The 14,952-nt window shown below is 45.2% G+C and overlaps 1 long non-coding RNA gene across 1 annotated transcript; it reads right to left on the bottom strand.

Moving 5' to 3' along the window:
* Positions 1–11,343: 11,343 nt before the first annotated feature.
* On the bottom strand, positions 11,344–12,621 carry Gm51458. The gene is made up of 2 exons (XR_003946677.1): positions 12,427–12,621; positions 11,344–12,255 (listed from the first exon to the last, which is right to left on the bottom strand). It is a non-coding gene; the product is annotated as a predicted gene, 51458 (long non-coding RNA).
* Positions 12,622–14,952: the final 2,331 nt, after the last annotated feature.

Here is a 14,952-nt window from a genome sequence, read left to right as displayed (position 1 = left end):
AGAGAAGTATTAAGAATTCAAGGGTAGTGCCGGGCATGGTGGTGCAAGCCTTTAATCCCAGCACTTGGGAGGCAGAGGCAGGCGGATTTCTGAGTTCAAGGCCAGCCTGGTCTACAGAGTGAGTTCCAAGACAGCCAAGACAGCCAGGACTACACAGAGAAACCCTGTCTCGAAAAACCAAAAAAAAAAAAAAAAAAAAAAAAAAAAAAGAATTCAAGGGTAGGAAGTCCCTCCCCGCAGCAGCCTGCAGGCCACCTGACAGGGTTCTCTGCCTCAGCTGCCCATAGCACAGTTCTGCTCCAACCCACTGGCCCTGGGGGCCATGACCTGTGGGCCACTGGCTGTGTGCTCCACAGTTTAGCCATTCCCACGGCTTGCCTGCCAGTACAGTCTGATCTCAGGCCACGGCTGTTAGCTCTTATTCTAGTCCTAGCTGAATGTTTCTTTGCTAATACAACAATGTACTTCTCTATACCTCCGAAACTGTCAAAGTTACCTACGGTTCTCTTTCCTATCCTGTCTTGATGACTGCTATCAAATTCTATTCAGTTATAGCCAACCTACAGTGCTCAATCTGTAAGAAATTTGTTAATTATTAAGTTTGTGACAGTCAGAATTCCCCAAAGCCTCTAAGGTTCCTCCCAGGAAGTCTCAGGAGATGTGGACACAGCTGCAGGATACTGCCTGGACTGTGATGTGATCACCACTGAAACACGCAGTGGACAGCACTCGATACTCTGAGTCACGTGACCTAGCTAAAACCAAGGTAAGCCATTTTTCACGTCACACATATCCATTCCACAGAGAAAAAGCCTGCATCTTCTGTGCTTGAAAGCCAGACTGACTGCCCAACTTGCTGTAGAGACCATGGAGATCACAGAGAACTGTTGGCTAGTAGACTCTGTCATTTTTTAAATAATATAACTGCTAAATTATTGTTTATTCCCCAGACTTCTGGCTACATTGACAGCTAGAGAAAAAAACTTTCACAGATGTAATCTGTTATCTCCTTACCTAAATTCTGTTTCCATTGATTAAATGCTTCATACTTCCTCTTTTTGCTATGCCACTGTCCTAACATTATCTGAGTTCCTATAAATTTGCCTAACTCTAATAAAATATTCCACTATACAATCAAACTTTTTTTTGTTTGTTTGTTTTGTTTTTCAAAACAGGGTTTCTCTGTGTAGTCCTGGCTGTCTAGGAACTCACTCTGTTGACCAGGCTGGCTTCAAACTCAGAAATCCACCTGTCTCTGCCTCCCAAGTGCTGGGATTAAAGGCATGCGCCACCACTGCCCAGCTCCGATTGAACTTTTTAATCTTATTCCTTCTGCTCCACAAAAGGCTCATCTTAAAGACAATTCATGTGGTTAACTCATGCTGTTATCTCTTTTATAAACTTATAAGTTACAGGAAACCCAGTCAGATCTACCTCTCATGGACCAAATAGACTCCACCCAGATACGTACATCTGCCTAACCTATTCCAGAGGGTGGGATTTCTCTGGGTTTCAAATGTACATCTTAAGAAAAAAATTGTTTTTCTCTCAAATGTATTTACTCTTATTCTCTACCTATAATAATGTGTTTCAGCATCTTGTCAAGTCCAGGTGCTTACTACACCCAGGACAGCTCCAGAGAAGCAACCTTCATATGCTCCAATCTCCTCTCATAGACACACATTCCTACTGGACCTGTCCCTTCTGACCTATCCTCAGATGGCTCCACAGACCCTGGACAGCAAAGAGGCAGCCAACTCTCCTAAGACTGGATAAACATCCCCCATAACTGAAAGATCCTGACAGAATGCAAAAGGTCACAGAAGCCCTGAAATTGGCAAAATAGATTTCATGGCTAGCAGAACTAGCTTCACTGATTTAGAAAAATAGAGGTGCACAATGCTCTGGCCGCTCCTTGAACCCGTGTGTCTGCCAATGTTCTGGCCGCTCCTTGAACCCGTGTGTCTGCCAATGTTCTGACCGTTCCTTGAACCCAGGTGTGTGCCTACTGCTGCACCTCACTGCCAGGTGTTTGTGATATTGGTTGCTGGGACAGAGTCGGAAAATCTCCCCAGCAACCACAGCCCGGCCAATCCTGAATTGCTGCACCTGCTCCAGACTCTTTCCTTGTACCCCTCCCATACCCATTTCTTGAGAATAGACATTGTTTAGATCTGGAAATCCCCTACTCCCCCCTTCTCCTTTCCCCCCTGAGGACCTATACTGGAACCCCTTTCCCCTCGGGGTTGACTCCTCCTCTACCCCTGTGTGGGATATGAGTCGTCCCCAGAGCTCTGGCTTTCCCGAATAAAGCCTCATGTGGTTTGCATCAAGCTTGGTCTCTCGTGAGTTCTTGAGGGTCCGCTATTATCCCGAGGCTTGAGTGAGGGTCTCCCTTCGGAGGTCTTTCATAACCATCCCTCTAGATGGTTTCCTAGAGATGTCGCCCCCAATGTCAGCATGAAGCAGCCAGATATCACGATGACCCTATTCCTGCTTCACCATCATCCTTTTAATTTTTCTTTTTTAACTAAACCAAATCAGGAGAATGTTGGTATTCTATCTGGTCTCCACTCCCACAGTTACCTGGCAAAAACCATGTAGGCTTGGCTCAGTATAAAAGGGGCTGCTTTCCCCCCCATCTTTCTCTTGCTTCTTTTGTGTCTGTTACTCTCTACTCTTGCCTCTCTCCCCATTCCTTTCCCCCCTCTCTCCACGTGGTCATGGCCTCTACTTCTCTACTCTCTCCCTCTCTCTGCCTTTCTCTGCCTCTACTGCCCTCTTAACTCCCCTCCACATGCCCTGAATAAACTATTTCTACACTTAAAAAAAGAAAAAGTAAAAGAAAAAGAAAAAGAAAAAGAAAGAATTCAAGGCTAGTCCTGTGAGACACCGATGCCCCAGTGTAGGGGAATGCCAGGACAAGGAAGCAGGAGTGGGTGAGTTGGTGAGCAGGGGGAAAAGGGGTGGATAGGGGGTTTTTGGAGGGGAAACCTGGAAAGGGGATAACATTTGAAATGTAAATAAAGAAAATATTAAAAAAAAAAACAATTCAAGGCCAGCTTAGACTATTATAGAGACAGTCTCAGAAACAGAAACAGAAACAGAAACGAAACAAAACAAAACCCTTTGATTCTAGCCTGGAGGAGGCAGAGGTAGGTGGATCTCTGAGTGCAAGGACAGCCTGGTCTATATAACTAGTTCCAGGCTACGCAAAATTACATGGTCTCAAACAAAACAAAACAAAACAAAACAAAACAAAACACACCCACCTACTCACCCACACAAACAAACAAACAAACGAAAACTAGAAATCTGGTCATGGGACAAGACTGAGGTCCTAGCACTTTAGAGACGGAAACTGAAAGATTGTTGCAAATTCAAAGCTAGCCTGAAGTACACAGCCAATTCCAGAAAGAGAGAAAGAGAGTGGATCAAAGCAGTTTGGAAAGGATTATTTTTGTTGTGTTGAACACACAAAAACAAAGGGACTGGAGGACTCTGTGGTTAAGAGCATTTCACTGGGGACAGGTGGCTTCCAACTGCCTATAACTCCAACTCCAGGGAATTCAGTGCTCGCATCTTAAAAGTTTTTTTTGTTTTTTGTTTTTGGTTTTTCGAGACAGGGTTTCTCTGTGTAGCCCTGGCTGTCCTGGAACTCAAGCTCTGTAGACCAGGCTGGCCTCGAACTCAGAAACCCACCTGCCTCTGCCTCCTGAGTGCTGGGATTAAAGGCGTGCACCACCACGCCCGGCCCTCTCTCCCTTTTTATGCTCCAAATTGACCTTGCAAATCATTTCCCTGGTCACCTGTCTGCCTTTCAGATAGAGCCAGGACCGGAAGCAGCTTTTCCCCAGCACCTGTGGCTTCAGAAGAGTTAACGCACCTGGCCCTTTCTGTCATCTCATCCCCAACAATACTTCCCAGGCTGTTCCTGAAAGGGCTGCTAGTTTGGGACAATCTGCATTGTGGCTCCACAGCTCTGGGACCAGGTAGATGTGTCAACAGTGAAACCCAAAGTAGTAAATGAATCTGTTGTCCCAGGGTTCTAAGAACAGGACTTCTGGGCAGCCTGAGTCTGGTACAGGCTGGGAAACTCTGAGAGCATTAAAATGGCCAGGTTGGGTTTTAGCGTACATTTGTGAATGAGGTATTAAAGGTATCTGGATAGGGCCAGAAATGTGGTGGCTTGTGATGATGACTGTTGGCAGAAGGATGCTTAGAAGCAGTAATCCGTTTCTCGTGTACCAAGCAAGTCCTGGGAGGCAGCCTCTGCCCACAAATCACCATGACAGAAGGTATGTGGTACTGTAGGAGCCTTGGAAAACCCATGAAAGAAATAGTATTAATTGCTTTGAAGTGTAAATATAAAAAAACAATAGCCGTCAAAAGAAAGCCCCCAGTAGGCTGGAGAGAGGGCTGGGTGGTTAAGAGAGCGCATTGCTTTCTTACAGAAAGGACTCAGGTTTGCTTCTCAGGATGCACATGGCTGCCTACAACTGTCTCTAATGCAGGCTCCAGGGGATCCCAACGCTCTCTGTGCCTCCAAAGGCACAGGCATGGGCATGGCGCACAGATACACAAGGAGGCACACATAGTCATTGAATAAAAACAAACAAAACTTTTTTTTTTTAAAGCACTTGGAAAGAACCAGCAGGTTGGAAGTTTTATAGCAACACTGACGCAGGGGCTTTAAAGGGGGAACTTCTGGTTTCTTCAGAAAGTCAGTTATGTGAAATGATGTTTTACTGGGCAGACAGGGGAAAGAATTTTTTGCTAAAGCAGACACCTGCAAGAATGTTTTTGCTGAAGCAGACACAGGTGAAAGAATGTCTTGCTATAGCAGACACGTGAAAGGACACGTGATAGTTGGAAGGAATATAAATATGACCCCACAGACAGTGGGAGCGCGTGCATTGGCTCACTTTGCCCTGTCTTGTCAGTCTTCTCTGATGGCACACGTGTATTGGTTTGCTTTACATTGCATTGAGCTTCACTTATGGTGATGTCAGAGAGAGAAACTCACTGAAGAACACCGTGAGGTTCCTGTGGCATCTTGCGGCTTCTACAGTGGACTCTGGACAGTTGACGAGCCTTGCCGTTTCTTCAGGACTGAACTGCCCCTGCAGTCCTGTGTGGTGTCTGCTGAGGTCTGCAGCTGCTGATTCGTGCGTGGTGGTTGCTGAACAGACTGGACTAGAGCTGCTGATTCATGTTTGGTGTTTGCTAGTGGGATGGACTGAGAACAACAAAGATTGGATTTGCCCCAAAAAACTATTCCTTCATTTTATTTATTTATTTATTTATTTATTTTTGGTTTTTTGAAACAGGGTTTCTCTGTGTAGCCCTGGCTGTCCTGGAACTCACTTTGTAGACCAGGCTGGCCTTGAACTCAGAAATCTGCCTGCCTCTGTCTCCGAAGTCCTGGGTTTAAAGGAGTTTGCTACCACTGCCCAGCAAAAGACTATTTCTAAACAAGTCCACTTCCCCTGCATCCTAATAACCTTTCTTTAACTGAAGCTTTCCCTCGAGGAGTCCCAACTGAACTTGGACTTATTCCTCCTGCTGTCAGAGAAGCCTCAGCCAAGCTCCCTCCCTCTTTCTAAGCACGTTCTTTCTCCTCAGTCATAACAACCCATAGTAAAATATCTTTAGTACAATGTCCAACAGTGTTTCAGACTAGTTACACCTGAAATTCTTTCTGAGTTAAAGCTGTGAATCTCAATTTTCTCTGATTCCAAGTCTGGAAAAAATGGAGGGAATCTCTCAGGTTGCTGTCCCTGCCCTCTCTCTCTCTGGCTCTCTGCCTTAGGCCAGATACCAAGCTTCTTATCTGCAGTGTTGGGGGCTTGGCCATGGCAAGGCTGGAGACCTCCATGGACACATGGGCAAGCGCTGGGAGCAGAGCAATGTCTGTTAGCACTCATTCTAGAGTTTGGGATTCAGAGTCGGAGTCAGGCTGGGATTTTGCTCACCAGGTCTCATAGATATAAGATTGAATCCAGAGCAGAGCCTCTTGGCTGACGGGCTATGACATGCTCTGACCTTCAAGGGTGAGTGAGACTCCCAGACTTCCAGTTTTCTGGGGCTGCCTCTTAAGCATCTTTGAACGGCTAAGCACGTGGTCCTTCCAGCCATGGAGTGACCGGAAATTCAGCATCCATGACTCATCTAGGGAACCCCATCACAGTGCTCCCTCAGCCCTTACCTAAGTCAGCTGTGTGCCAGGCAATGTAGTCATTACCTGCTAGGGAAAACAGGCGCACAGACCTTCCAACGTAATTGGTATTTAACATGCATAGGATTGTGTCATTTACGTGGGTAACTGTTTATTATATCCAGGTTTATTACATTTTATATTAATTGGGATTTAATATGCATATTTATTTGTTTTTGTTGGGGTTTTTTTTTTGTTTTTGTTTTGTTTTTGAGACAGGGTCTTTCTCCATAGGCTTGGTTGTCTCAGAACTCACTATATAGAATCAGGCTGGCCTTGAACTCACGAAGAAATTTTCTTATTTTTACCTATGTGTATCTGGGTGGTAGAGGAAGTCAGAAGAGGGCATTGGATTCTCTGGAACCAAAATTACAGGTGGTTGTGAACTGCCCCCATGTGAGTGCCCAGAACCAGACCCCAGTCCTCTGGAAGGGCAGAAAGTGCTATTAACTGCTTACCAATCTTTCCAGCCCCTATCTCAGGCTTCTGTACACTGCTTCACTGCACAGCCCAGGCTAGCCTTAAACTCATGATTCATGTGCATCAGTCCCTAGGGCTGCACATTATGGAAGTGAACACCCCCCCACACACACACCCGTGCCTTATTTCTATTTATTTGCAAGATTGACTTAGGTACAAGCACAGAAATCTAGGGGAAGCAAAGGCAATGGTGGCCTAGTTATACTAACTTAGCCAGCACCTCCAGGCTGAAGGCTGGGTGATGCAGGCTGGCTGTCAGGAAGGCAAACAGAGTAGAAGTAGCCCTGGCCTTGGTAAACAAGACTCTGCTGTCAGGGAAGACGGTGCAGTGGTGCAGTCGTGCGGGTCTCAGGCTGTTCCTTAAGTGCTGAGGGGGCACTTACCCTAGATGCTTGTGAAGGTTCCCTAGGCTCCGAGTGGCCAATGGACATAGCCCTGGGTCCCAAGAATGAAGGGAATTGAAGAGCAGTCAGTGCTCTTACCCGCAGAGCCATCTCACCAGCCCGAGCTTACAAATCCTAAGAGTTTTCTGTACAGCCTGTAGATCTAATATGTAGAATCCTATTAACTGCCAATAGGGGGCAATTCTTTCATTTCTCTTTTACTTGTTTTTTTTTTTTTTTCTTTCTTTTTTTTCTCTTTTGACTTGGTTAAAGCTTATAACACTATAACAGGCAGAGAGGAGAAGGTATAGCCCCTGTCTTGCTCCTGTCTTCAAAACAATGCTTTTAGTTTTTACCTGTTTAGTACAAGGTCGGCTACACATTTGTTTGGAGACAGGGTCTCACTGTTGCCCTGGTTGGCCTGGAACTCACAGAGACCTGCCTGCTTCTCTCTCTGAGCTCTGGGAACAAGACCTATGCCACCACTCCTAGTCCAACAGGCTGTTGTCTGTCACCTTTGTTATGTTGGGTATGTGCCTCCAATTCCTAGTTATTCGGGGGCTGTCGTGAGGAAACTGTCCCGTAGGATGCTGTCAAAGGTCTTTTCCACATCTGTTAAGCCGATCACGTGACTTCTGTCCTTGAGTCCAGTTATACAATAAATTACATTTATAGACTTGCATAAGTCCAACCATCGCTGCTTCTTTGAAATAAAGCCAACTTCATCCTGGCAAAGGAGTTTTTAAAGCTTTTTTTTTTTTTACTTACATGTATGTGTGTGCTTGTGTGAGTGTATGCCACACGTGTTCAGGTGTCCACAGAGGTCATGAGAAGGAGTTAGATCTTTTGAGAAAGAAGTTACATACAGTAGCAAGCCTCCCAACATAGGTTCTAGGACCCAAGTTCTAGAAAAGCAGCAAGCACTCTTAACTGCTAACCACCCTGTCAACCCCAAGAATGGCCTTTTTAAAAACTGTGTTTTGACCTTGGTTTGCAAGTATTTTATTGAGAATTTTTGTATCAATGTTCATCAGGGAGATTGGTCTGTAATTTTTTGTTGTTGTTATGGTAGTTTATCTGGTTTTGGTATCAGGGTAATATTGGCTTTGTAACGAGTTTGGCAGCTGGGCTGGAGTGACGGCTCAGCAGTTAAGAGCACTGGCTGCTCTTACAGAGAACGTGGGCTCAATTCCCAGTACCCACCCACACGGAAACTCACAACTGTAACTCCAGTTCCAGGAGATCTGACATCCTCTTCTGGTCTCTGCAGGGGACCAGGCATGAAAGTGGTGCACAGACATGCATGCAGGCAAAACACACATACCCCATCTCTCTGTCTCTCTCCCTCCCTCCCTCCCTCCCTCCCTCCCTTCTGTTTGCTCACTTGCTTTCTTTTTTAAGTTTGGTAGGTAGTTTTTTCCTTCCTATTTCTGATCACGCTTCTCCAAAGGTCCTGTGGGATTCAGCAATGACTCCACCAGGACCTGAACCTTTTTTATTTGGGAGAATTGATCACTGCTTTAGTCTCCTTACTTGTTACAGAGCTGCTGAACTCGTTTGTCTTCAGGGCTGGGGAGACGGCTCAGCAGTTGAAAGCATTTGCTGTACAATCATGACAGCTAGAATTCAGGTCCCAGCACCTATATACAAAGCTGGCATCCCACACACACATCTGTAACTGTAGCTTTTAGGTGAACAGAGACAGGAGGGTCTGTGGGGCTTCCTAATTTCCTGTTTACCTGAGGAAATGCAAGCCCTAGGTTGAAGGAGAGACCACATCTCAAAAGAATGGGTGGAGAGTGATGAAGGCAGGCACCATTCCCTCCTTTAGCCTCTACAAAAACACTTAAATATATATATACACAAATATTTAAACATACATGCTCATACACTCAAACATACACATTCATAAACACATATCTAAACAAATAAAATAATATTCTTAATTTTAATATTATATTTCTTTGTGTGGGTATGTGAATGTTGGAGCCTACATGTGGCGGCTAGGTGACGACTTGTGGAAATTGGTTCTCTCTATCACATGGGTCTTGGGGTCCCGATAAATGTCGTCAGGCTTGGCGGCAAGTGCCTTTACATGCTAAACTATCTTGCCAGCCCAGTAGACAAATTTTTATTTAATTTAAAAAGTATTTACTGGGGGCTGGAGAGATGGCTCAGAGGTTAAGAGGACTGATTGTTCTACCAGAGGTCCTGAGTTCAATTCCCAGCAACCATATGGTGGCTCACAACCATCTGTAATGAGATCCAATGTCCTCTTCAGGTGTCTGAAGACATCTGCAGTGTACTCATATACATAAGATAAATAAATCTCTTTTAAAAAATGTGTGTGTGTGTGTGTGTGTGTGTGTGTGTGTGTGTGTGAACCACATGTGTGCAGAAGTCCAAGGAGGTCAGAAGAGGGCATTGGATCCTTTGAAGCTGGAGTCATAGGTAGTCTGTGAGCCACCATGTGGGCTCTAAGAAGCTAACCTGGGTCAGTAGGTCTAGGACTAGCTAGAACAGTAATTGCTTAGTTGGGTATAGGGTATACACCTTTTTAATCCAAGCACTCAGGATGCAGAGGTTTAAGGCTAGCCTGGTCTACAGATCTAGTTCCAGGACAGTCAAAGTTGCACAAAGAAACCCTGTCTAAAAAAAAAAAAAAAACAAACCAAAAACCAAAATCAAAAACAAACAACAGAAAAGAGTTTTTATCTTGGTTTGATTTTGATCAGTATGTGCACCTCGACATTTTTAACATTTCTTTTGAACCTTCTAAGCTAGTGGGAAATTAGATTTTTAAGTATGTCATTACAGTTAGCCATGAGCTAATTCCTAGGTACAGTCCTGGCTTCAGATATGGGACCAAGCTCAGTAACAAACAAATCAAAACCCCATTCTTTGTTTGTTTGTTTGTTTGTTTTGAGATGGGGTTTTTCGATGTAACAGTCTCCGGCTATCCTGGAATTCCCTTTATGGACCAGGCTAGCCTCCAACTTGCAGAGATCCACCTGCCTTTGCCTCCTAAGTGCTCGGTTTAAAGGCTTTCATCACGCCGTGTAGCCCTAGCCTATAACTTTGTAAATGTCCTTGCCATGTGTTACAGCAGGTCTTTACACCTCAGAGCTTGCTGAGTATCTCCTCCGTTTAGTTAGCGTGGCTGAAGGTTTCTCAGTCACGCTGACTTCCTGTAAGAGCAACTCTGTCTTTTGTTCATTCTTTAATCTTCCTGTCATCAATTTCTGCCCTATTGTAATTACTCTAACTTTACCTTGGTTTCCAAGGCCCTGAGGTGTATGTCACCATTTATTTGACTGGTCTCTTACATCTTTAACGTAGACAACTATTGCCACAAATACCTCTCTTCTTACTACGTTCGTGGTAACTCATGGAGTTTGAGGCTATTGTATTTTCGTTTTCCTTTGTTTTTAGGGATTTCTTGTGTTCCTTCTAGACTCACCCCCCTCTCCCGCCCCCCCCCCCCCGCTCCCCCACTTAGGAAGCAGGAGCTGATACAGAGGCCACGGAGGGATGCTACTTGCCGTCTTGCTTCCCCTGGCTTCTTGCTCAGCTTGATTTCTTTCTTTCTTTCTTTCTTTCTTTCTTTCTTTCTTTCTTTCTTTCTTTCTTTCTTTCTTTCTTTCTTTCTTTCTTCCTTCCTTCCTTTCTTTCTTTCTTCCTCTCTCTCTCTTTCTCTCTCTCTCTCACTTTCTTTCTGTTTATTAGATATTTTCTTTATATACATTTCAAATGCTATCCCGAAAGTTCTCTATACCCTCCCTCCGCCCTGCTCCCCTACCCACCCACTCCTGCTTCTTGGCCCTGGCATTCCCCTGTACTGAGGCATATAAAATTTGCAATACCAAGGGGCCTCTCTTCCCAGTGATGGCTGACTAGGCCATCTTCTGCTACATATGCAGCTAGAGATACGAGCTCTGGGGGTACTAGTTAGTTCCACCTATAGGGTTGCAGACCCCTTCAGCTCCTTGGGTACTTTCTCTAGCTTCTCCATTGGGGGTCCTGTGTTCCATACTATAGATGACTGTGAGCATCCACTTCTGTATTTGCCAGGCACTGGCATAGCCTCACAAGAGACAGCTATAACAGGGTCCCCCTTCTAGACTTTTTCAATAAGCCACGGTCGCTCAGTAGTGTGCTGTTTAACTACATGAGCCTGTGCTATAGGATCTTGTGTTGGTTTGATGTCTGTGAGGATCAGATAGAATGCAAGCAAATATTTCAATTGTCCCACACTCGTAAGGCTTGCTTGCATCCTAACAGTAATTTATTTTAGAGAAAGTCCCAGGGGCTACTGAAAAGAATGTGTGCTCTGCAGTACTTGCTGGAATGTTCTGTAGATGTCTGCTAGGTCAATATTTCAGTCGGCCTATTCTTTGTTAAGATGGTGACAAATGGGGCTGGTGAGATGGCTCAGTGGGTAAGAGCACCCGACTGCTCTTCCGAAGGTCCAGAGTTCAAATCCCAGCAACCACATGGTGGCTCACAACCATCCATAACGAGATCTGACTCCCTCTTCTGGAGTGTCTGAAGACAGCTACAATGTACTTCCATATAATAAATAAATAAATCTTTAAAAAAAAAAAAGATGGTGACAAATGGCTCACAACCATCTGTAATGAGATCTGATGCCCTCTTCTGGTGTGTCTGAAGACAGCGACAGTGTACTTACATATAAATAAATAAATCTTTAAAAAAAAAAAAAAAAAGATGGTGACAAATGTTGAGATTGGTTCCCTCTTTGACTGCCCGGGGTGAAATCCATTTCTCAATAGCACCAGCCAGCCTGGGACTGGATCTACATTTCAAACTGCCTTGAATGCCAAGCTGAAGGTGAAGGGTTTGGATCTGAAGTCAGCCAGGGACTGACTACACAGTGGTCACAGGTAACGAGAGTGTGTGGAGTCTCCTGTGGAAGGGTGGCATAGGAGGTAATGGTAGCAACAGCTAAGACTGCAAGGAACACTGGTTTGTGACAAGGTGATGAGGCGGAAGACCTGGGAAGCTGGAACTCAGGAAGTGGCTAAGTGGCAGGTGGGAAAGGCAGCTGAAGTTTGGATACAAGTGTGCACGAATGAACCCCGCGACAGCGATGTCTGGAAGCCCAGCCTGTGGGCAATCTGTGGTAGGTGCCTTGGTTACACAGCAAGTGTCTGTCTACAAACAAACAAACAAACAAACAGTTATCTTTTCTTGGAAGAAGGGCCACCAGCCTCCTTAGAAAAAGTAACCACACTAACTCCCCAAGATGCGGAGCAGTAATGAGACCCTGAGGGTAAATAACCTTCCCGATGAGTGACCTCAGCCAAGCCAAGAATCAAACCTTACAGACATGAGGCCGGGTCCATCTCCATCTCCGGCTGACCCATGGAAGGCTTCCGGGGGTGGGGGGTGGCTCCCAAAGCTCACCGCTAACAGCAAGAGTGGGCAGAGGACTTCAGCGTCTGATCCTCCCTCCCGCGAACCTGTCCTGAATCCCGCCCCAGAAGGCGCGCTCCTCCCGCCGCTCGAAGCTGCGCTCCACCCGCCCGGCCGCTCTAGGAGCCGAACGCCTGCGTCTCAGTGGGAATAACCCGTTCTGCTCCGCAGCCTGGCGCTCTCCGGAAAATTTGCTCTCTTGCTTTCAGGGAAGAGACACGAAATTTTCTTGACGACTCTGGGCCTACCCTATATTCCAGAATGGATTCTCTGCTGAGCTCCTTGGGCAAATTAATGAAATTCTGAGATTCTATTTTTTTTTTCTTTTTATTTTAACCCTTTAGAGACAGGGTCTCATGTAACCCAGGCCAGCCATGAATTGACTTCTGATCCTTCTGTCTCCACCCTTGGGCTTTATACATTCCAGGCAAGCACCCTAAGAGCCGGGGCCTGAGCCAATGCTTTTCTTCTCTGAAAATAACCACACTACCTCGAAGATTGTTGTTTGGATTCAGCTAATTAGACCACTAACTACTAGAGCATTTGGCATGTAGTGAGTGCTTAAAAAAATGCCAGAGGTGGACCCCTGTTAAGTCAGTGGCTGATGATCATGGTCACCCTCATACTATCTCCATTTTTACTACTTCAAAAGGACCGTTATACCGGGCATTGTGACACACGTCTTTAATCTCAGCACTCATGAAGCAGAAGCAGGCAGATCTCTGTGAATCTGAGGTCAGCCTGGTCTACAAAGAGAATTCCAGGACAGCCAGGGCTGTACAGAGAAGCAAAACAAAATGGAGCATTATGAAGAGTCCAGCTTCGGACATGAATTGTTTGTGGCAGTTTCCTGTGTGCCAAATCCCATATATATGTGACCTCTGTGGTCTCTTGTGAAGTGTTGCGACTGCTCCTGCGTCGTGGAAGAAGAATCTAGGGTCAAGAGCTTACCGAATGTCAGTCTGATTCCAACCCAAGCAATACTTCTCTCTGAAGTGCATGTTTCATGTTCCACACGGAAGCATCCATCCCACGAGGTGGTCAGACATAGATACTGTCTAGCCAGAAAAAAGGAGGCTCAACTCACCTTATCCCATAGCAGAGTAAAATCTATTGGGGGAGGGCAGGGGACCGACAACTGGATTGATGGCTCAGAGCTCAGCACAGGCTGTTTTTCCAAAGGACCAGAGTTCAATTCCTGGCACACACACGATGACTTACAACCATCTGTAACTCCCTTCTGACTTTTGAGGCAAACACACATATATAGACAAAAACACTCATAAAAACACTTAAAGTAAATCTAGATTTTTTTTTTTAAATCTACTGAGAAGCTGAGTGTGGTGTTCCATACCGTAATCCCAGCACTGAAGCACTTAAGGCGGGATGATCTTAAGTTCCAGGCCAGCCTAGACTATATAAAAAGATGACATAGCAAGACCCAGTTTCAAAAACCAAAAATAATGAAATATATAAATAAAATAAAAGGTTCAGCAAGATGGCTCAGTAGATCTATTGCTAAACTGGATGGCAGGAGTCTGACCTCTGGAACCCCAAAGGTAGGAGAAAACAAACTCCCTCAGGCTCTTGTCTGACCTATACAAATGTGTGTGTGTGAGTAATAAGTGTAATTTTGTGGGCTGGAGAGATGGCTCAGCGGTTAAGAGCACTGACTGCTCTTCCAGAGGTCCTGAGTTCAAATCACAGCAACCACATGGTGGCTTACAACCATCTATAATGGGATCTGGCGCCGCCCTCTTCTGGCACATGCAATTCTCATATACATAAAATAAATAAATCTTTAAAAAAATTTTTTTTGTTAAAAACTCAGATGCTTCTGGGTGGTGGTGGCACACGCCTTTAATCCCAGCACTCGGGAGGCAGAGGCAGGAGGATTTCTGAGTTTGAGGCCAGCCTGGTCTACAAAGTGAGTTCCAGGACAGCCAGGGCTACACAGAGAAACCCTGTCTCGAAAAAACAAAAACAAAAAAACAAGCAACAACAACAACAAAAAAGAACCTCAGGAGCTAAGCTAGGAGGTGTGGTGAAGAGGCAGAGGTGGAGGCGGAGACGGAGGTAGAGGCAGAAGCAATTCAAAGGATGGCCTGGTTTACAAAGCAGGTGCTAGAATATCCAGGGCTATACAGAGAAATCTTGTTGAAAAACAATCAACCAATCAATCAGTAGAATTAAAACAAAACAAAACAAAACAAAACCACGATGACTCCGTGGTTAAGTGGCTTTGCTCTTAAAGATTTGATTTTGAATCCCAGCACCCATGGGGCAAGCCAGATGTCCCTACAAATGCCTGAAACTCCAGTACTATCAGAGGATCTCTGGTGTTTGCACATACATATGAATATTTTTTGTTTGGTTTTTGAGACAGAGTTTCTCTGTGTAGTCCTGACTGTCCTTCAAGTCACTCTGTAGAACAGG

This window comes from Mus musculus, chromosome 7 (genome assembly GCF_000001635.26).
Source record: "Mus musculus strain C57BL/6J chromosome 7, GRCm38.p6 C57BL/6J".
NCBI classification, from domain to species: domain Eukaryota; kingdom Metazoa; phylum Chordata; class Mammalia; order Rodentia; family Muridae; genus Mus; species Mus musculus.
This window is presented reverse-complemented; position numbering and strand designations above follow the sequence as displayed.